Source organism: Eptatretus burgeri, chromosome 11 (genome assembly GCF_056783735.1).
Source record: "Eptatretus burgeri isolate ZD-2024b chromosome 11, Ebu_testis_v1, whole genome shotgun sequence".
Taxonomy (NCBI): Eukaryota; Metazoa; Chordata; class Myxini; order Myxiniformes; family Myxinidae; genus Eptatretus; species Eptatretus burgeri.
Genome location: NC_140971.1, coordinates 25,566,393 through 25,589,129, shown reverse-complemented (window position 1 = coordinate 25,589,129; position 22,737 = coordinate 25,566,393). Strand labels below are relative to the sequence as shown.

Genomic DNA, 22,737 nt, shown 5'->3' with positions numbered 1-22,737 from the left:
CCTTCTCAAAATCTGTTTTTGCTTCTGTTCTCCTGTTTGTATTAAAATCAATATACTTCTTGAACCAATGACTTTGTTTAAATTTCAAAATCCGATGAATTTTTCTCACTCTCAACCCAGCAGATAAATATTGTCTCAAGTTCCTTTGATGCAAAACATAACTTTCTTTATCATTCAATGTAGTAAGTAGTTTTACTGTAGATTTACCTTTAATATTAAATGATTGTTGGTAATCACTTTACCATTCTTTTCTTGGACTTTCTTTATCAGGGGCATAAGGGAGGTCTTTATGTTTGTTATGAAGTTCTCTGGATATTTTAAATCAACCTCAAAATAATATCCAACTTCAGCTTCATCCAATTCTTTTTGAGAAGAGACAACAATGTCTTGCAAAACTTTTTCATAATGTTTTTCTTTAACACATTTTGGTTTTCCAAAAGGTAAAGATTGAGACATAGCCCATCCATACAAATTGTTAGCATCATAATACATCAGGTAAGAGTTGTACTCATTCTTATTATAATCAGGAAGATATTTATTTGCTTTTGCATATCTCTTGGAACATACTTGAGATATTCCTCCTCTTTTAGCCTTCTCTATCATTAAAAGCATATCGATATCACTGATTAATTCCAAATTCTGTTTTGTCATTTTAACATAGCACTCCAAGCCAAACTCGGGGCTGTGTAAACGTGAGCGGGGTCTAAGCCATAATAATTTGTATTATGACAGACTGTTCTAAAAGTTTCAAACACATCAGCCAATAACAATACATCCGTTTTAAGATACAAATCATGATATTCTCCCAGATTCTTTACATTAAACTTCTCCCAAACATTTTTTAGCTTGTGTATAATCTCTATCAGAAATATGAGTTTTATTCAACTTGCTTTGAAACTTTCCCTTTAAGGAAGTTGTGTTTCTTTAAACTTCTCAAATGAATCCATGTAGTCATATGGATATATTCTCTTTTGTGATAAGAGATCAATCTCTTTATGATTTGAGAAATGTGATTTAAGATTCGGTAAGTTTTTAATATTTGATGCTAAGTTAGATAATGGAATTGCCATAAACTTATATGTGTCAAGAAATCTGATATGGGTTATGGAGGATGTATGAATTGTTTTTGTGAATGAGATGTATTTTTGATCTGTGTTAGGAATGGCAGAAATATCTCCAGATGTCTTTGAAAGTTCATTTATAAATAGATGTGTGTCATAGTGAGTGTTGTTGTGAAGAAAGACAGGAATAAAGTTTGGGGCTTGTAATTAAGATTACAACGGGAATGAGCTGGACCTCTATATTTTCCATTAAGATGACAATGATCTCTAACTTTGACCTCTCCCTCAATTTTCTCCTCACAAATATGACAGATACTGTTCTTTCTAAATTCCTTTTTCTCTCCCTTTGGTAATGACATTGGTTTATAGGTTTTAACCATTATTTCTCTTCGTCTTATTCCAATCGTCTTACAAACTCCTCTGAGGCATCTTCTCCTCTTTAAAGTTCCAACTTGTTGTATTCATCACCAACAGATGATTTGATATAATAACAGAAACCACAAGGAGTATGTTTTTGATATTTATTTGTGTATGATTTATTTGGATTTGGAGAAACAGTATCTATCTTTTCAAGGATACTTTCAAAATCAGCGTATATCACAAACGGATGTTTTATAGATTTGTTAAAATCTTTGAATGATATGTTTGAACCTGCTTTTGGTAAATTGATTGTGGTTGATTTATGATTACTACAATATTTCCAATGTTTATTTAATCGTTCTTTAGTGTGAAAAGAGTTGAGACATCTCTTACAAGGATACGTTTTACATTTTCTCTTGTATAGTCGTGATTTGGTTAATGTTGATAATTTTTTGATGAAAGCATAATGTGATTTTTCCTTTGAAGTAAAGTCGAGAAGGTCAATGAGTGTTTCATCATTTTTATAGTTGTTTGAAATTTTTAATATCTGAACTTTGTTTATATCCGTTAATCCATATACATTAACAGATAGATTATTCATTTTCTCAAATTTAGGAGTATCTCTCAATGACATTGGAAACTTTAAATCTTTAACATCTAATGTATTCTCGTATTTCTTATAATGCTCAACGCTTTCAGGTTTCCATTGCAGAGGATGTAAGTGAGCAAGAAAAGACCATAGAAAACATTTATTATCTTTGTTTTGAATAGTAACAACCGCTCTCTTAAGTTTTATCTCTTTTGGTAAATCAACAGAAGAAGAAGCTTGAAGATGATTTGATTTTAAGATGTGTACATCTAAAAAGATTAATTTTGTAACAGCAAATCCTCAACCTACTACAAAGTTATCAACATCTTGTTCTTGTCTCTGGAGTTCATGGTAAACATCACATCTTAAAAAAATCTTGAAATGTTGAGATAAAGTGAGGGTTTGTCCTCATATAGGGAGTAGTTTCATCGCCTTGTCTTACCATCTTAAATTTTACTCCCATATAAAATTTAAAAGTTTTCATTTCACTTAATGTGTTTTTAATTATAGTTTCAATACTTTGTTTAACCATATCAACAGCTTCAATGATTGAAGATGATCCAGGGTCTTGAAAGCGATACAATCTTATTTTTATTGGTTCACAGAAAAATATTTTCATGAAAAATATGTGACCACTGTATTCGTTATTGTTGTGTGTCTGTCTGTCTGTCTGTCCCGAGCATAGCTCCGTGGGTTTTGATCCGATCCTGATGAAATTTTGGTGTGAGGTTTATATCATGATGTTGTTGTGTTTTCCTGAAAATGGGCGTGGTCCGCCCATTATGGGCGGAGCCACGCCCAAAAAACACGTGTTTTTATGGGGTAGCCAATTTCAATTTGCATCTTCTCCTAGGGGTTTTGTTAAATCTGACAGGGGTTTCGGTATTTGGTTAGACCAATGGCACCTGCATAGCCCCACGGAGCTCGATTTTTCATTTTCGTCCCAAGGTCAAGGTCACAAGGTCAGGAACTTAGAAAATTGCGATTTTGACATAAAAATTTTTCTTCTCCGAGGGGTTTGTCGAATCTGGCAGGGGTTTTGGTATTTGGTTAGCCCAATGCAGCTGCATAGCCCCACAGAGCTCGATTTTTCATTTTCGTCCAAAGGTCAAGGCCACAAGGTCACGAACTTAGAAAATTGCGAATTGTGTTTTTAGGGGTAGCCGATTTCAATTTGCATCTTCTCCGAAGGGGTTTGTCGAATCTGGCAGGGGTTTCGGTATTTGGTTAGCCCAATGGCACCTGCATAGCCCCACGGAGCTCAATTTTTCATTTTCGTCCCAAGGTCAAGATCACAAGGTCACGAACTTAGAAAATTGCGATTTTGACATAAAAATCCATATTCTCCAGGGGGTTGTCGAATCTGGCAGGGGTTTTGGTATTTGGTAATCCCAATGGCACCTTCATAGCCCCACTGAGCTCGATTTTTCATTTTAGTCCCAAGGTTAAGGTCACAAGATCATGAACTTAGAAAGTTTCGAATTTTGACATAAAAATCGGACGACCGCCCAAACTTTGAGAGCTCGGATGACAATAATTTTTATGCATAATCTTGAGGTCATTCCCCACCTAAAGTATTGAAACCATTTTTCTCTATCTCGAACACCTTGTCCGTGGCGCCCCCTTCAAGTTTGTTTTTACGTTAATTTCATCAAAGCATGGATAATCCGAGGAGTGTGAAATGCCATATAGCCGATATGACGTTATATTGTTCCTGGAATGTTCCAGAGCAAGTTTTGCACCAAAGGTCATAATCCTTGACCTTTGACCTTTAATGTTCACAAAGGTCAAATTTTCAAAGTTGTGGGAATCGAACCGGGTTTTCAACCTTCTTCGACGAACTAACTCCATTAAGCTATAGCACATATCCTGCTTTCTTATTTTAACGTCCACAAAATTGTTTTGGGACCTTTAAAGGTTATGCAAAGGTCAAATTTTAAAAGTTGTTGAACGAAACCGGGTTTTGACATTTTGCAGCTAATAACCTGTCACTCGTACCACATCATGTTGATCATTTTTATAACTTGGTCAAACATTATCACATTGTCTCATCCTTGACTTCTGAAACAATCTATATCGTCAAATACCGCTCGTGAACCATCGTCATCTTCAGACTTGTATGTCCTTTAAATGCCTCATCAGTGTTTTAAATGGAGAATTTAGTGGCACCTTCCCCTTCTTCATTGTTCTTGTGCTTGCATGATTGAAGGTGTTCATTATAATTTTTTAAAAGAATATCATTATCACATCTATCACAATGTTTTGTTTCTTGGTCAAGTGGAGATATTTGTCTGAAAAGATTGAATGTGTGTTTGTTGGTTTGAAGGTGTTTTTTTTATAACATTTATAATCATGATTACAAACATCGCAGTACTTTGTATTCACCATATTTATATAACAAAACTTTGCTTAAAATAAAATTTTCTTGATGAAAATTCCATTTAATTTAGACGTGAATCTGTGCTCAAAACAATTTTATCCTCCAACTTTTTCACTTTATAAATACAATGTATCAAGACACAAAAGACAAGTTTCAATCAATCCCTTCATTTGGAAAAGATACTGAGAAATATGTCGAGGATGTAGAATTGAATAAAGATAAATATAAAAACTATTGGATAAAAACAATTATGGTGAATAATATGAGTTCTTAAATTTCCTTCAGTGGAAGGGCTTTTAGTATATCTGGAAGAACATGAATTAAAGTAGCTCGAACAAAAGTTTCTCCTCTCCTTCTGGCAATATTTTCAAAACTAGAAAAAGCAATGAAACAAGAAAAAGTATCAAAAAAGAAAAAACCTCATGGATGAAGCTTTCGAAAGAAAAGATAAGACCATCTGTAATATGCAAGGAGAAATTTGTATTTTTTTCAACAACCCTAAAAATGTAAATCCTGATGAAATAAAGGATGTTGATATATCAGGTGAAATGACATTTCGTTCAATAGTAGTTCAGGACCATTTTAAAATTACCTTTAATATAAAAAAATGTAGTAGTTGAATCTGTTAATGAAAAAAAGTATATAGATATAGATGGTAATGTTTTTTCTGCTAATTAAATATGAGTCATTATTCAACCAAAATTTTGAAGATTATGAGAGTGATGATAGTATCCCTGTTGGAACGGAAGACAGTTATGATACCGAGAGTTTGTGTACAAACGATAGTTATGAAAGTAGTTTTATAGATGATTGTGAAAGCACCAATGAAAGTACCGAAGATGATACCGAAGATGAATTTTATTTGAAGTAAAGTTTTACTTTATAAATATGAATAGTTTACTGGATTTTGAGCCTCCTGAATTTCCTGATTCTCCACATGACAAATTTGAGAATTGTCCTGCGTGTGAAAGACGGGGATTAAACACACAAACACACACAGAGTCAAAAGCCGATAAACAATATATGTTCTGTGATTATCTTCTAATTAATGATAATAAAAAATATAAAAAGGAATATAATTATTTGAGATTTACACCAAAAATGAATTACTTTACAAGATTGATTCGAGAAATGAATGTAAAGTATGACGGTGATAATACACCTTTTCTTACAAGAGAAGAGACTGAACAAATCAGGCCTTGCATTTTCAAAATCGGACGGGGCTGATAAATCGGCCTCGTCATGTGGGGCTGATTTTTGCCCATGGGGCTGATTTTCAAATTGCTTCAAAATCTTGTGAATTAGTTTTTGTAAATTGTTTTAACATGTGGTCCAAATTGACTAATGTCCATACAAACTGAACTGCCAAAGAATCTGAATAAACTGAGCCTAATCCTAACTATGTTATTTCAAAATGTACCTTAAACCGCCCTTCTTGGGGCCAAACACAAAGTTCTGAGAAACAGAACTTTCTGCTCAAGCACAGTACTTTCCCACAATCCTTTTCATTAAAAAGTATTAGAACTAAGTTGTCTTTGTTGTTGTGGATTATTACCTGTAATGACAAATGTTCTGACAATTTGCATGAATGATGTGCCGGTACAATACATTACATGTATGCCATTGAACTGGGACCATTCAAGTATTACGTACACAAGTCCAACCCATTTCTCCCCCTGGACAAGCCCACTGTGTTGGGGATATACATGGGGATAAATCTTGACTTTTCACTGCCATTACGTTGTCATGCAGGTTGTACTTGAATGTCCACACCTGGATCCACCAGTAACATCGTAATAATGTCGAAAGATTTATTCTCGTAACAAATGTAAAACTTTATTCGCTGCAAAGCTGAATGACCAAAAAAAAAAAATCTGAACAGGTCAGATCAGGTATGGGAGCATGTGCCAGAACAGCACGTCGCTGCGTCCACTTTCCGCCGGTACTCCAGGGGCCTCCATATGGCCTTCCCCCAGGCAGATGCCAATCCCATCCCCATCTCCTTGAGATGCGGGTCAACCTGCTGCAACCATGAGGCATGTGGTCGGCCCATTGGCCTCCTCCACTCACGAGACTCCCTCGCTGAGAGAATCTGGTGAGCAGGATCAGCGTCAGGAAAACGAGCCACATGTCCATACAGCCGCAACTGACGCTCACGGACTATGCAGGTAACAAATCTCATCCGAGTCTCTCTCAGCAACTGCTCGTTGGACACAAAATCTGACCAGCGATAGCCAAGGGTTCTCCGAAGAGACCTGGTACCAAAGGAATTAAGTCTCCATCTCAGATCCTTGGTCAGAGTCCAAGTCTCACATCCATAGAGCAAGACTGGAAGCACCAAGGACCTGAAGACTCAAACTTTCGTCCTCCCGCACAGGTACCAGCAGCGCCACACCCCTTGATCCAGTGAATCCATGACTCCCCAGGCCTGACCCAGACATCTATTGACCTCTGACTCACAGCCAGCAGAGACATGAATATCACTGCCAAGGTATGTGAATCTCTCCACGACCTCAACATCCTCACCACAAACAGACACAGACAGGACAGCAGCATCCAAGATGTCATTGAAAGCCTGGATCTTAGTTTTGACCCAAGAAACCCATAATCCCAACCACTCCGACTCCTCATTCAGCACCCCGAAGGCCCCCAAAAGGATATGTAAAGTCTCCGCAAAGATGACTGCATCATCTGTGAAATCAAGGTCCGAGATCTTGACATTCCCAAATGATGCACCGCAGCTTGATCTTTCCGACATCCTCCCTAAAATCCAGTCAAACAAGTGCTGAAAAGTGTGGGGGCCAGTACACACCCCTGACGAACTCCAGTAATAACTGGAAATAAGTCAGAGATGGAACCACCACACTTCACAGCACTCCCAGTACCAGAGTAGAGTTCAGACATCAGATCGATCAGTTTTGGTGGCACCCCACGAAGACCAAGAATCCTCCAGAGGGAATCCCGATTCACTGAATGGAACATTTTACAGAGATCAACATCGGCTGCAAGCAGCCCCTGTCGAAACTCTCGTCTGCGTTTGGTGAGGACATGAAGAGCAAGGACATGGTCAATCGTTGACCTCTTTGGTGTAAAGCCTGACTGCTTTGGATGCTGGTGCTCAAGCAGATGGTGGCGAACCCTATCAAGAATTATCCGAGCAAAGACCTTGCCCGGCACTGAGAGCTGCGTCACCCCTCGGTCGTTGTTGCAGTCTTGGCGATCACCCTTCCCTTTCCAGAGAGGGACAACAAGGCCCCTCTTCCAATCAGTTGGGATGATGCCTGTGTTCCAGGCAGAGCACAAAACTGCATGCAACAACACGAGTGCAGCATTTCCACCAGCCTTGAGAAGTTCAGCATGGATGCCACAGATTCCTGGAGCTTTACCCCATTTCAACCGGTTCACCGCAGCTCGTGTTTCCACAAGCGAAGGTGGACCACAGTTGATTGGAGGGTCAGCAACAGGGATTGCAACACCCTTGACATCCAACTCGACAGCTGGGGGATCAGCCTGGTACAACCGCTCAAAGTAACCTGGTACAACCGCTCAAATTTAAAACTTTATTCGCTGCAAAACTGAATGACCAAAAATAAAATCTGATCATTCGCAAATTTAATGAGTTTATTGATGCATTTCTGTCTCAACAAAACTAATTTATCTGCAAGTATCTCTCTCTCCAGTCCAATAACATAACAGATACATGTGTTCAGTACATTCTGCCAAATACTAAATAACTTTAATAGGTTTAGTATTGATGTAAATATTCAGGCAGAAACCCCCAAAAGTCACTATCATCAAACTCATCAGATAATTGTGAGAGATTCATCCCCTGAGCTACCTGAAGATAAGTCCAACACAACAGTATTCTCATCATCTGTGGAGATGGCTTCAACCATGTCATTGTCCGTTTCTCGCGTCCAAAAGGAGACCAATGGTGTTGAACAAAGGTGTTTTGTTTTGCCATTAAGGTAATCTTAGCTTCTTTTTTTTTCTTAAAAAAAAATGTTTAAAATTTTTTTTTTTTTCACAGCTTAATTTTACTGGGCCGATAAAAAGACCCCCTGAAAATCGACCACTGGGCCGATCACGGGGGCAAGGCCAATCGGCCCCGTCAAAATGCAAGCCATGCAAATGACGACCATGTTTCGTGGATTGATGATTTATATTAGTAACGATTGTCATTTTCAGGGAAATATCAACACAAGATATTGTATAAATAAAATAATGGATTATCTTGAAATTAAACCTGAATTTAGGATAAAACATAGAGTTTCTAAAAAAATCAATAAAAAAATTAAATAACCTGTTTTCCAAATATTTCAATGAATGATGTTTTACCCATTCGGGAAAATAAGATAAAATTTAACAACCATAAAAATCTTCCAAATTCATTAAGATGTCTCATAGTTGGTTCAAGCGGATGTGGAAAAACCTGCCTGCTTTTAAAGATGCTCCTTACTCCCAACTTTTTAGATTATGATAATTTAATAATTTTCACAAAGTCAACTTTTCAACCTGAATATCAACTACTCTCACAAGGTTTTAATGCTGGTCTTCAAAAAGAAGATATAATTGGTTTATTTAAACTTCAAAACAAACTAAATGATTACAACATTGAAGATATAATACAACTATTTTGTGATACACGGAGATATAAAAAGAAATCAAAGCCGATAACTTGTATTCTTAGTGATAATACGGATGATATACCTTCTCCCCAACATTTGGATAAATCGAAAAAGAACCTCGTTATCTTTGATGATTGTGTTAATGAGAGAAACCAAGCGGAAATGGATAGCTATGACACAACAGGGAGACATTCTTCTTGTAATTGTATTTATGTTAGTCAAGCATACTTTCAACTCGCTTGTCGCTCAATAAGAAACAATGCTCATACTTTTATTTTATTCAAGTTAAATTCAATAGATATAAACAATTTTTGGAGAGACAATTGTTCGACATTATGTTGTAAAAAGGAATTTGGGGATTATACAAAGCCCACGACTGAAAAATATAAATATATTGTTGTGAAACAAGATGAGATATTAAAAGATATATTTTTTATTTTATAAACAATTGCATATATAAATGACAACTATTATTATAAATCTTGTGGGTAAATCTGCTTCTGGAAAAAATTTTCAGAAATCAAGGTTCTTGTATCGTACAAATGAAAGTATTGTAAAAAATTTTTAAAACACCATGTGATTCGTATTGTACCTACAACAACCAGAGCAATGCGACCAGGAGAAGTAGAACGTGAAGATTATTACTATATTTCAGTCGAGGAACATATGCGATTGAGGAATGAAGGTCAAATATTTGCGGAGGTTTCTCTTGGTACAACAAAATATTCACATTGTAAGAGTGAGTTAAAGAAACTAAAATCTGGTGGTCTTGGGATATGAGAAACTAATCCAGAAGGAATGAGACAAATTATTAAACATCTGAGTGGTAACGGAGTTGAGATTTTATCATTCCGTTTTGATGTTGATGAAGAAACTCAACGCAAACGTAGAAAGGCAGATATACAAGTATTAATGAATTAGAAATTACAACTCGTATTAATGTTAACAAATAATTTGATGAAATATTTAAAGAAAAGGATTTATTTGAACACATCTACTTTAATGATGAAGAAAAGGAAAATTTCCCTGTTGACCTTTATAATTCAGTGAATGATATTTTCCAATAAATAAAAGGATGCGAAAGAAAGAGCAAGAAGATTGAAGGAACATCAAGAGTTGGTTTAAAAAGTTGTAAAATAACAGGAAGACAAAAAGAAGAAACGCAGACAGAAACTAATGGGTGAAGAAGCATTTGAAAGAAAACAAGAGAAAATTTTTAAACCACTTTAAAAAACTTCCCAAGAAAAAATTATCGATGCTTCCACAGTTCCCACAATAGAATATACTCCGAAAAAACTTCTAATGTTAAAAGATTTCAGCCAAATGACGGAGGAAGAACTAGAGCATATAGGAGAATTAGAATATGATGATGAAGGATTATTTCAACAACTGGAAGAGATTAATCAACCCCCTGATTATATTGTGAAGGCTCTTCAAAACAATTAATATTCAGCGGATTCAAAAACCAAAGCAGGACTCATTCCAACAGAACAGCCAGCAATATTTCATCTTGTTCAAGAAAAGGGATTGATATTTAATGATGAATTAAGGTTCTTGAGTTCTGCTCAACCCCCTGTTAAACTAACTCCGAGATTAATGTTTCTTCTAACAAAAGATGGAAAACAAGGTTCAACTGTGAGGGATGAATCAATGTATTTTGATAAACCATTGGATATGAAAAATAAGGATGATGGAGTATATATTGATCTGTTGGACTCTCTTAATTATAGGGATAGACTATCTGGTAAAAGTAGGAAGAATGAGAAGGAGCAACACATTATTCAGGCTTTAAGTAGGCTTCGTTCAGGTGTTAGTTTTCTTCCAAATGACCCATCACAATTAGTTAATACACTGTTATTTCTGTTAGGTAGTAAGAAGGCTGGAAAGAATTGTTTTAATGAAGCATCAGCCATTTTAGACCAGTTGATGAACATGAAAATAATTAATAAATGTCAATACAAAGACATTTTATCTCATATTAAATAAGATGAGAAGCACAATCCTAAGTTTTAATTTCACAACAAGCGACCACACATCTTCCTTCATTTCCATACCCACAACAACTTGACGCAACAAAAGAATATGAGGCGTCTTTATTGTCCATGGAAACTTATAATACTGTTACGGTTGTGGAAATTCGCAAACCACCATTCAGGTCCCGTAGGTGAGATATCTCTGTAAGTACATGTGTAGTTAGCCCAAACCCGTTGTTTAGAGGGAATAAATGTGATTCATTCGGGCTGCGACGCTTTGAGATAGCCGTTTTTCTGTTCTATCTTTATTTTGAACCAACCGCCATCACACAACAACCACCAAGCACAACGCCGCTTCACAACAACAACAACAACGCCAACAGCCTCGACCTTTACCTTCACAACTCGCTCCCACATCATCGCATCATGCCATTCCCAAACGCACCATGACCATCAAACCACCACCATAAACCCTCCACCACCCTCACCTCCCTCCTTCTACCACCATTCCCGCACCACCTGTGAGCACCGAGCGTCGGGCTGTCCTGGGCTCATACAAGATACGCGCCAAGCCGCGAGTGCAAAATGCGGCCTTTCCGAGGAGAATTCGGATCAGGAATTCTACACGCCCACTTCTGATCCGTCCAATCAGCAAGCGCGGGGCGGCTTGGCCCCGCCTCCAGGCGCGTCTGTGTGGAATCGCGATATGCAAATTCTGGGATCAGGGGAGATTCACGCCCCTTTTCCTCCGTCCAATGGGCGAGCGTGACTCCGCCCCCGAGCTCATCCTGATCCGGAAATTTGCATATGGGTTCTCCTGTCGGCCTATAAAACGCCGAGCAGAAAAGCAGAGTTTAGTGGCAGAAAAGCGAAGAGAGTTTTGGGGCAGAGAGAAAGAAGAGTTGTTGCGCAAGAGTTGTTGTTGCGAGGCAGTCAAGTCGGGTTGGAGCGCAGAGTGGAGTCGGGAGGCGAGGGCGTCCAGGTGGTTTTCTGCAGTCGGCTGAGGAGAATTGGGGGAAGAGTCCGAGGAGCTCGGGTCCGAGGCAAGGAAGACGGCGGTCGGCGACGAGGTCGCGGTGGAATCGCTTGTCACGGGACTTAAGCAAGCCAGCTATACTCTTACCCCAGAGCATCAACAATTCCCCCTTTCCCCCGCGCTGAGATAGTGCGAAAAGGGGGCCCCGTTCCCACCCCACTCCAAGCGGTGCCAATGAAACCCGCGAAGGAGCACGAAGTCGGGGCACCGCCGCGCTGCCACATTTGCGGTTCATCACAAAGACGTGGGAAGGACCCCCCCCCCCGGTCTCCCGAGCCTGGCCGCTCCTCCAGGTCCCGCGCACACATTGGCCTACGGGCCCGTCTGCCCCCTTGTCTTTGAGGGTGACCTTTTCTTTTGCTTTTGAGTAAATGTGTTGTTGGCACCGTCTGCAAAGTAAAACTGTGTAAGTGTTGCCGTGTGTACGCGTAGTCGGTTGTAGATCTGCATTGTTGTTTTTGTTTTAGTTGCTTTATATGTGCATTCTGATGACTGTTTGACTATATGTGTGCTCTCCGTGTGCCGCGGAATAAACGTGCATCATTTTGAACTGTTTTCCCGTTTCGCTTCGTCTTTTCTTTAATTGAATCTCCATCTTGCTTCACGTAATGGGTTCGTCGTGGGCTTAATACGCCCGATAATTAATCGGAACCGTTGAGACCGACGATATCACCGCTCGGTTATCCCGATAGCACGGAACGGATCGCTTCAGCGGCCCGTGTCCAGAGTCGACCTGCGGCGAGGTGCGATCGCCCGGTCTACCATCCGCGTGGGTACTTAGGTAGGTCGAGTTTGGCGAAGAACCCTATCCCACGCGGGTGGCCGATTGGCACGATCGTGGTGAGGCCGAAAGGCCCACCCGTGACTAGCTCCCGGCGTTAGTCCGAGAGGGTCACGACAGAATTGTCCGTCCGGTGGGCGACATGCCGCGATTCGAGTCACGTGGCCGTTCACACGCCAGCGGGCGCGAATTCGCAACAATACATTGTTTAATATCACCGAGAAAAATGACAAGTTTAGTTATAATCCGGGAAGTGGATACAAAACGATAACAGTTTCACCCGGAGCATATGAGATTTCTCAAATATCTTCCGAAATTGCTCGTCTTATGAAAGAACAGGGTGATGAACCAAAAAATATTGTTATAGATATTCAAAAAATACTTCAAAATCAACGATTAAACTTTTAAATAACTACAAGGTTGATTTCACAACTGGTAATTAATTTAGAGAGTTATTGGGTTTCTCCTCAAAAAAGATTGAAACTAATAGGACATTTTACAGTGATAATGTCGTTCAAATAACCTCAGGCATAAATTCGGTATTAATTCACTGTGATTTGATTTATGGCGCTTATAATTATGGAATAAGAAAAAATACAATATTTTCATTCAGCGCATACTCAACCCCAATTGGTTACAAATTCAATATGGAACCCAAAAATCTGGTTTATCTACCTGTGTCAGGAAAAACCACATATAGAGCAAATTTTAGGATAACCGACCAAGATAATCACATGATTTCTTTTAATGGAGAAATTATATCCATCAGAATTCACCTACGTGAAGTTTTCCAATAAATAAATACGATGCTTATTGTGAGGAAACACGAGTTGGGAAAATATAAAATAATTACAGGGAATGGGATGTTCCTTTCCCAATACTACAAGGGTGAAGGTATGTATCTTGGTAGCGGATTCTATAAACCGAAGAAACAAAGGGGCGTCGGACATCAATTTTGAGGAGATGGGATAATTGATACTCTAATGGGTATAGGTTCAACTATTCTTAAACATAAAGACCTAATTGGTTCAACTGCTTCTGCTGAAAAAACTTTTGAAATAAATAATCAACAAACTTATTTGAATCTAGTCAAAAGTTTCTTGTTGTATAAATTTACATTCACTAAGGCTGCGAATACCACAAACACTGCACTTGTAAAGGATTTCTTCTGGAAAATGTTTGATAGTGTTCATTTGTATATTGGAACACAAGACGTTCAAGTGGTTGATTATGTCTCTGCTACATCTGAAATGATGAAATTTACACTATATTCATTCAATAATAGAATGGGAAAGGGTTCTGTTGAAGGTTTTATTCCTGATATGGCAACGGGAACAAACACAGACCCTGGATATAGTCAAAGAAAAGGAATGCATAATGATGATACAAAAGCAGGTAATAGTTTACTGTGGCAGTTCCTCTTAAAGGTATATTTGGATTTTGTGATCATGATAAAGTTCTGTATGGTCTTAAAATTAGATTTCAACTGCAAAGGAATGATAATGAAAATAGATTGCTTTTGTGGTGTGGCTAATGCTTTTTCTGCTCACAATAAATTTCTAATTGATGAAATTAGTTGGTATATTAGTGAATATACTCCTAATCTCAAAACAGAAGAGATGTTGAATAGAAGACTTAACTCAAAGAAGACACTCAATGTATCATTCCTTAAAAGAAGATGCCAACACGTTAAACTGAACCAAACCACTTACACGTGGAATTTGGGTGTTCTGGAAGGAAAGCCACGATATCTGTGGCTCATTTTTTAAAAACCAGATGTTGATACTGCTACTGATAAGAATAATGCATTGAGTGATAATGCTGAGGTGAAATAACTTTGCGTTTCTCCAGATGGAACATTTTATCCACGAGATAGACTCGAAATTAGTTGGGAAAAAATGATTATGCTGAAGCATACAAGTCTTACCAAAAGGTGTGTGAAAGCAATGGAAATAAAGAACCCATTTTGGAAATAACAGCATTTAAAAGTCTGATCTAATCTAATCTAATTTCACAGTCAAGTCTCATCGAGTGGATACTTCCCTACACATTGAAAGAGGAGAGAGTGAAGAAGTTGATACATATTGTTTGCTTTGGAAGAAACAGAATTACAGAATAATATCTCACATAATTTTTTGATCAATAAATGAGTAGTAAAGTGCCAACTGGGGTATATGTTAATCAAATCAATCTTCATAAACTATCATCTTGTATTCAAAATCAAAAGCCTTGTATGATTAACGTTAATACAATTCAGAGAAAAGGAGCAGTAAGAATTGATGTTTTGCTCACAAGAGAAAAGGTGAAAATCTTGAACGATACTGCCTCACTTAAAATTAAAATGTCAAAACCAATGTTGAAGAAATATTCAATAAGAGAGACGAGTGGAAGATTTCGCACATTTCTAATTCCTTTATTTGCTGGTTTAAGTGCGGCTGGAGCATTGACGGGTGGTATTTCAGCAGCAGTGAAAACTGCCAACGAAAGGAAGGCTCAACTCCGGGCTCAAAAATAGTTGGAAAGACATAACAAAGAGTTGGAGAAACAAATTCGTGGAAGTGGTGTAATTGTAGATTTTTCTGAAAAACTTGAAAGTCTGCCTGATAAAGCGAGATTGTTTGTTGGAGATATTCTTTCTTCTATCGCACAAGCAGGTGTAAAATTAACTAAAAGGGGTAATGGATTATATCTTTCTAATAAATAAATGAGCATTGATGAGTGGTTTAAATAATTTGGAAAGAATAAAACATCAAATTTGGAACTTATCAAATACTGAAAGAAATTAAAAATTCATAATGCGGTTATTTGTATGAGAGATGAATTAACAAACGTGTCTAAACATATGAAGAGTATCATTATGAACTTAGAAGATAATAATGGGAACGGTTCTCATTGGGTTTGTCTTTTTAATAGTCAAGACAAATATTATTTTGATAGTTATGGTCTTCCACCACCTGTTGAAATAATAAAATTCTTACAGAATGGTGTTTATCAAACATTTCAAGTCCAATTATTAAATTCCAAGTGTTGTAGTCAATTATGTCCAGATGTGTTATTTCAACTCAACAAAAATAAAATTTTTAATGACATTATTTTTAATCTAATATAAATGACATGTTGGTAAAGATGGTTATATCTTTGGTGTATCCCAAGAACTGGATATTGATTTATCAAATTATTACACAAAGGCACAGGCTGAACGACAGAAATATAGTATAGCAAAACATATTAATATGATAAATGCTTAAAAATTAATAAATTATCCAAGCCCGACTGACGCGAAGGACTTGGTGAAATTAAGTGATTTATCACAATATATTGTTGCGGGCCAGGTATCGGCTGTGAGCATGACCGCTAGGTGGAGCAGTAGGGTCGACTCTACCGATCACCCAGAATTTAGATCGTACCTTTTCGGAAAACGCCGAAAGTATAAACTCCAAAACTCCGAAAGTCCCTTACAGGACCGTGAATCGTCAAGAAATCCACCACGTGGTACAGGGTTATTTGCCAATCTTCAAAATACCTAGAAGACCACGTGGCGTTCCAACGAGGATTCACACCCTTGATGGCGCTCGTACAGAACGAGCCGCTAGCATGCTCGAACCGTGAGCGACCCGAGCGGATGATCGCCGAGATCCGTCGGTCCAAATGTCCCCTTACGGCGGCAACAACGGCCTTGCTAATTCTCCAACATGCTTCGCGCTAAGTCAATGGAGGAAACACAGAAACAAGCTGATACATTTATCAAATGTATTTCTTTATAATGGGGAAAAGGGGGAAGCACGCAAGAAGCAGAGTTATCCGACTATCGAGATGCAAGTATGTACAGCACAGAGCACTTATACAATTCCTACTTACGGACGGGTCCACACTCAGATTCACACCAAAAGAAACGGACCCAATGTGGTCTTTATTATCCTTTCGGCTCAGAGGGAAGACGAGCTGAGGGACGAGAAAATAGCAGGCTACCTGGCCACACCGCGCGGCTCGACGTCCGCACCTTCCCGGAGCACCAGTCAGCCAAGAAGGAACCAGGACAGCCAGACGTGGACCACACCAGCCACAAGACGAGCCACGAACCCGAGCACGCCAGCGACGAGATGCTTTTTGCCCAGCCTCGAGAGATGCGTCTTCCTCTCCGAGCTCCAGCAGATCCTCATGCGCTCTGACAGATTCTGACGCTTCCACCGATCCTGATGCTCTGGCCGATTCCCTCGCTCTCCCGATCTCTCGATTCTGTCGCTCGACGTCCCTCTTATCGCTCTCGGGCGCGGTTCGCTCCTTGTGACCCGCTTTCGGGCGCGGTTTGCTCAGGCGTGGCTCGCTCTCGGGCGCGGTTCAAGCGAACCGATTCATGACCATATTGGGGAATGGAATTCAGTTCGCTCATCGTTGGGTGGGACACGACGCATTCCCTTACTTGGCGCGCAGCCAAGCGAATCGGTTCATGTCCATATTTGGGAATGGAATTCCATCCCCGAACGCATTCCGAACATGCCGGCATATCAGCGCGCAGAGAATGCCGGGAGCAGAGGGTTATCGTTGTTATAGTTGGACATGTAGGAGCCGTAGTTGTTGTTGTACTTGATGTAAAACTCCTAACTTTTAAAATAACTCACAGCGCATCTACATTTATTCACCCCTTAAACAAGGGATGGGGAGCCTAACTAAAACACATACTTACCGATATAACTGTTCAATAGGACCTGTATGTTGTGTGCTGTAAGCTTCCAGATTCGCAACACTATATCCTTAAATAAAACGGCTGTGTATTCCAAAGATACAGAAGTGTTGATTTTATCTCCGGGTCATACAGAATTCACAGTTCCAATTAAAATAAAATTTTATAAAGAAGGGTGTATCGTTTGTATGAGAATAGAACAATGGGGATATAATATGATTGATTTAGGGTATAATTGGTCATTTAAAATTAACCTAGAAGACCTGGAACAATTAAATCAGTCTCGTAAGGAAGAATATTATCCACTTGGTGCTGAGAATGAGTTTTGTGGAAGCACGATTAGCAAACAACAAATAAAATAATTTAATAAGGGTAAAATCAATAATGGTTTTGCCATAGTTTATATCATGAAAACACAAAGAACAGGATTATATATAATAAGTAAGGGAATACAAACTGATTTAACTATGGGAAGATGGGGAGGTATTTCCTGTCATTATATTAATCTGTCATATATTTCTAATACATAAATGACAGCAAGAAGGCTTCTAGAAAATTATCATTTCTGTGTCCAAGCATACCTTCAAGAAAGGGGTATTCGGTATTTTAATAAATATGTTCTACAACATAAGAATGAGGTATTTTCAATAAAAGATTGGCTTTATACTGATGTTAATAAACCAACAACTTTGGATTTAACTAAAATGTTAAATAATGAAAGAATTTTAAAGTTAAGAAAACACAAGGCAATTTTAGAAAATCAGAAGAAATTTTATTGGTTTCCTGTTTTAAAAAAAGATTATTTTGGATGCAGGAATATCAAGTAATCCAAATGAATATATGTATGATATTCTATGGGGTGAAAGTGGTTTGAGGATAGTAAGGGATGAGGAAGGAGTTGAAGAAACTGAGAAGAGAGATGAGGAGAGGGAGAAGAGAGAGAAGGAGGAGAGGGAGAAGAGAGAAGGAGGAGAGGGAGAAGAGAGAGAAGGAGGAGAGGGAGAAGAGAGAGAAGGAGGAGAGAGAAGGAGGAGAGGAAGAGGGAGGAAAGAGAGAATAAATAAATATAAAAATATGGAAACCAGTGAGATTATAAAAAGATCAAAGGTATTGCAGAAAATAAATCAATCTCAATGCACCGAGGGTTAAAACAAAGAATTGGCAAGTCTATTAGAAATATATGCGTCAAGACTATTAACATCGGTTTCAGGGAGAAGATTTAAACAAGAAAGTGGAGATAAAGGAGAGAAAGAAGGAAATAACATATTATTGATGATGTTGGTGTAATTGACTTCAATTAAAGTTTTACTTTTTTTTTTCTTAAATAAGTGGAGGAGAGAATGAAAACATTTCTAAGGATTCTGTATGTTTTAAAAATTAAGATTCAAATGTGTATGTTGGAAACTAAAAAGGTTTTCGCACTCTGTCGGAATTTTTCACATAAATAAATGAGTTATTATCTAAAATGTAAAAAGAAAACCAAGAGTAAAAATATCTCGTTTGTTAAAAGTAAAAATAATAGGGTTATACAAAAAGGTACATGTTCAGTGTGTGGCTCAAAAAAGAGTGAATTCATCACCAAACACAAATGAGGGGGAGATATACAAAAGTTTTTATCATGAAGTAAATTTACAACTGGAATACCAGGGGAATTACATCTACCAGGGTATTCTTTCTGTGGTCCAGGAACAAACTTGAATAAAAGATTAGATGAGGCTGACAATCCTAAACCGTGGAGCAAACCTATCAATGGGGTTGATGAAGTGCATGAGGCATGATATTGATTATGAACATAGCACAACGTTGGAAGAAAAACATGAAGCTGATAGAGAAATGTTGTATAATTTGTCTCTGATACAAAATCCAACCTTGAGAGAAAAAGTTGATAGATTCATCATGAGGAAGATGATCAGTGCTAAATTGAAACTTGGGCTTGGAAATTCAAAAAACTTATAGGCTCTAATGATGTCATTAAGATTGAAGAGCAATTATCTGATGAATTACATAAACCAATAATCACAAAGTTTCATAGAAGGAAGGTTTATTCTAAGGAAGTTGATTATATCTGGTCCGCTGATTTAATTGAACTCAATAATGATAAGGGGTACAAGTATGCTTTAACTGTTATTGATTTGAGGAGGAGATATGCATGGGTTGTCCCTTTGAAAAACAAAATAGGTAATACTCTTATGTTATCTTTCCAACAGATATTCAATAAAAGCAAGAGAAAACCTAAAAAAATTGTGGACTGATGAGGGTACAGAATTCTGCAACAAGATATTAATGAATTTTCTTAAAAATAACAACATTACATTATACAGCACCTTGAATGAAGGAAAAGCGGTTGCTATTGAGCGTTTTAATCGCACTTTAAAAAAAGAGACTATATAAAAAATTCACTCAACTCGGTTCTCAACAATGGTTATCTTTAATTCAGGACATTGTAGATAAGTACAATGACACGATTCATACCTCAACGAAAACGAAGCCATCAGAAACATTTACAAAATTAAAATATGAAAAAGAGATTAATGTCAGAAAGCCTACGTTCAAAATTGGTGATATAGTAAGAATATACAGGTGTAAATCTCATTTTGAAAAAGGTAATACAAAGCGATGGACAAATGAACTTTTAAAAATTGTTGATGTCGTCGGTACAGTTTCTCGGACTTACAAATTGTGTGATTTAAAGGGGGAAGAGATTTTAGGTTCATTTTATGCACAGGAATTACAAAAGACAAAGATAAAAGACAGGGAGGGGAGACGGATGAGGGGGGTGGTGCGTCGTTGGCGGAGCGCACCTACCCCCCCCCCAACCCTAACCCCACCCCTACCTTTACATCTCCTTTATTCTTTTCTTGTAATTCAAAATCAGATAATTATAAGGAATGCATACATAATAAAACAAGATGACAAACATTGAACAAAATATTATTTTGCAGCAGTCTGATGGTTTGTGATTTTGAATCTCGGTCAACACATTCTGTTCAAAACAAAGAGTGAAGAACAATTAGGGTATATAAAGATGATTATATTATGATATTAATAAAATAATAAATATAACATTTACCTCCAGATGATTGAGCGTCATGTCAGATTCCTCCAGAAGATTAAGTTGTGTGTTTGGTTCATCCAGACAGGTGTTTAAACTGAAAAATATAATTAAAAAATAATGAGTCAACACTCAAGAGAGATATAGACAGAGATAGAGACAGAAGGAGAGAGAGAGACAGACAGAGACACACACACACACACACACACACACACACACACACACACACACACACACACACACACACACACACACACACACACACACACACACTTTCTCACCTTTGACTCGACTCATTCAAGGTCAGAGGACATGAGAGGAGCTCTTTCCAGCCAACAAAAATGTCATTCAATTCTCTTCTGAACGATTGAATGTCTTTAAGGAAGTCATTCATTTTTTGCCACTCTTCATGATATGCAAAGGCCTCATGTTCCAGATCAGTTATCAACGATGTTCTTATTGGGGACAACCTGTTAGAAAAAGACATACAATAATTATTGGTTGTATAGTGATTCAATTCTGTATAAAACAACAAATAATGAATGGGTCCATGGATCTCACCTCTCATCTTGTGAAAACGATTGATCTGCAAGGTCAGAGTTCTCTTCTAAATACTCCATTCTCTGAATAAGACTCAAAATTCTCTGAATAAGACTGAATAGGAACGAAGTTCGCTTTGGTAATAAATATCCTCGAGTTGATGACATCATGGGAGATTACACAACAATGGGCTTTTCATGGTGCATCTCACGTAGGAAATGATTCGCATTTTCACTTCGGTTCTCAAGCAGTCTGACTCATTTTAAAACAGTTGCTTCAAATGATTTTGAGCATTTCTGCACAACAAAGACATTTAAATGAAGAACCAAGTTCCAAGTTATTCTTTGTGAATATACTCGATGGAAATGAATGGTATAAGAAAATTAAGTTATTCCCTAAAGTCGAACATGGGCAAATATTCATTGGTTCACTCTTTGAGTAGAATGAAAATATGAAAGGGAAGAAGTGCTTTAATCAGTCAGTCTCAATCTTTCATAGTCTCAATTTTACATTTGTTTGTATGGGAGGGGGAGGGGATAGGTGGGGAGAAAATGAGTCTCAATTTTACATTTGCTTGTATGGGAGGGAAGGGGATAGGTGGGGAGTAAATGAGTCTCCTATTTTGGGCTTTTGGGGCTTTGGTCAGAAAGTTTTTCCCTTTCCCCCCATTCATTTGAATGGGCATCCCAGAAATCCCCATTTATCATCTCCTGACATCATCACTGAACTAGAAAAATGAGAGACCCAAAAGTGCCCATTTGTCATTCTTATTATTATTCATTTCTGACAACCTAACTCAAAATTGGTTTAAGCTATGAAATTGGTTGAAAAACAAATCTACTGCACTGTCACACTGATTTTACAAAAAATGATACAAAGTGACAAAAACTTGAAGGTGCAAACTGATCGAAATTTTAATAGTTTGAAAGGATTCCATGAGAAAAAATACACAAACTGCATTCCTTTGTAAAGGAATAGGACAGGAACAGAGGGGTGGGTGGGACTAAGACTGTCGATCAACCTGATTGCGGGTGGGGCCGCAACACACATTTGCTCCAAGGCCAATCAGATCTATGTGGGTGTGCTTAACGGTGGAATATTATCAGGAAGTCGGTAAACTTCGTATCTTATGTATTCGAGGTCGCTCTCGGGAGGTCGATCGGCTGTCTCCATGCCACCACCCTGTTCGTGCAGGGCAGGCATTGGCCAATTGACAGCAACAACACGTACATGTTTCTATAAAGTATGTACGGTATCATTACAATGTGAAGCCTGGTGTTGCCTGAGTGGCTAAGGTGACCGGCTTGGGATCTTGGGACCTTAAATGTATGTATGTATGTATGTATATACATATATATATATATATATATATATATATATATATATATATATATATATATATATATATATATATATACTTGCATATTAAATATTTTGGATCTCATCTGTAAGCTTTTAAATGTAAAGCATCTCTTGCCTCAGACTCTTTCTCCTTTAGACTTCAGGTTAATCTAAAATATTGGTGGAGTTCATCACAAATAATATTGTCATGTGATGCAGTGTGGATTAGAATTCTGTCACACAGCACAGTGGATTTGTACGTTTGTCAAATTGTTTGAAAAGGAAGGGGCCAAAGAAAATGGAGGGAAGGATTGA

The 22,737-nt window shown here is 37.9% G+C and overlaps 1 protein-coding gene and 1 long non-coding RNA gene across 5 annotated transcripts in view; both read right to left on the bottom strand.

Annotated features, from left to right (window-relative positions):
• LOC147016688 (phospholipid phosphatase-related protein type 5-like) overlaps positions 1 to 22,737 on the bottom strand; it is a 67,511-nt gene that overhangs the window by 29,443 nt on the left and 15,331 nt on the right. The gene's annotated exons all lie outside the window — the stretch shown is intronic.
• On the bottom strand, positions 18,865 to 22,390 carry LOC147016689 (uncharacterized). Of its 2 annotated transcripts, XR_015049154.1 has the most exons (4): positions 21,103 to 22,390; positions 20,823 to 21,011; positions 20,560 to 20,638; positions 18,865 to 20,472 (listed from the first exon to the last, which is right to left on the bottom strand). It is a non-coding gene; the product is annotated as an uncharacterized LOC147016689 (long non-coding RNA). The 2 variants fall into 2 exon arrangements; XR_015049153.1 differs by having other exon boundaries at positions 20,823 to 22,390.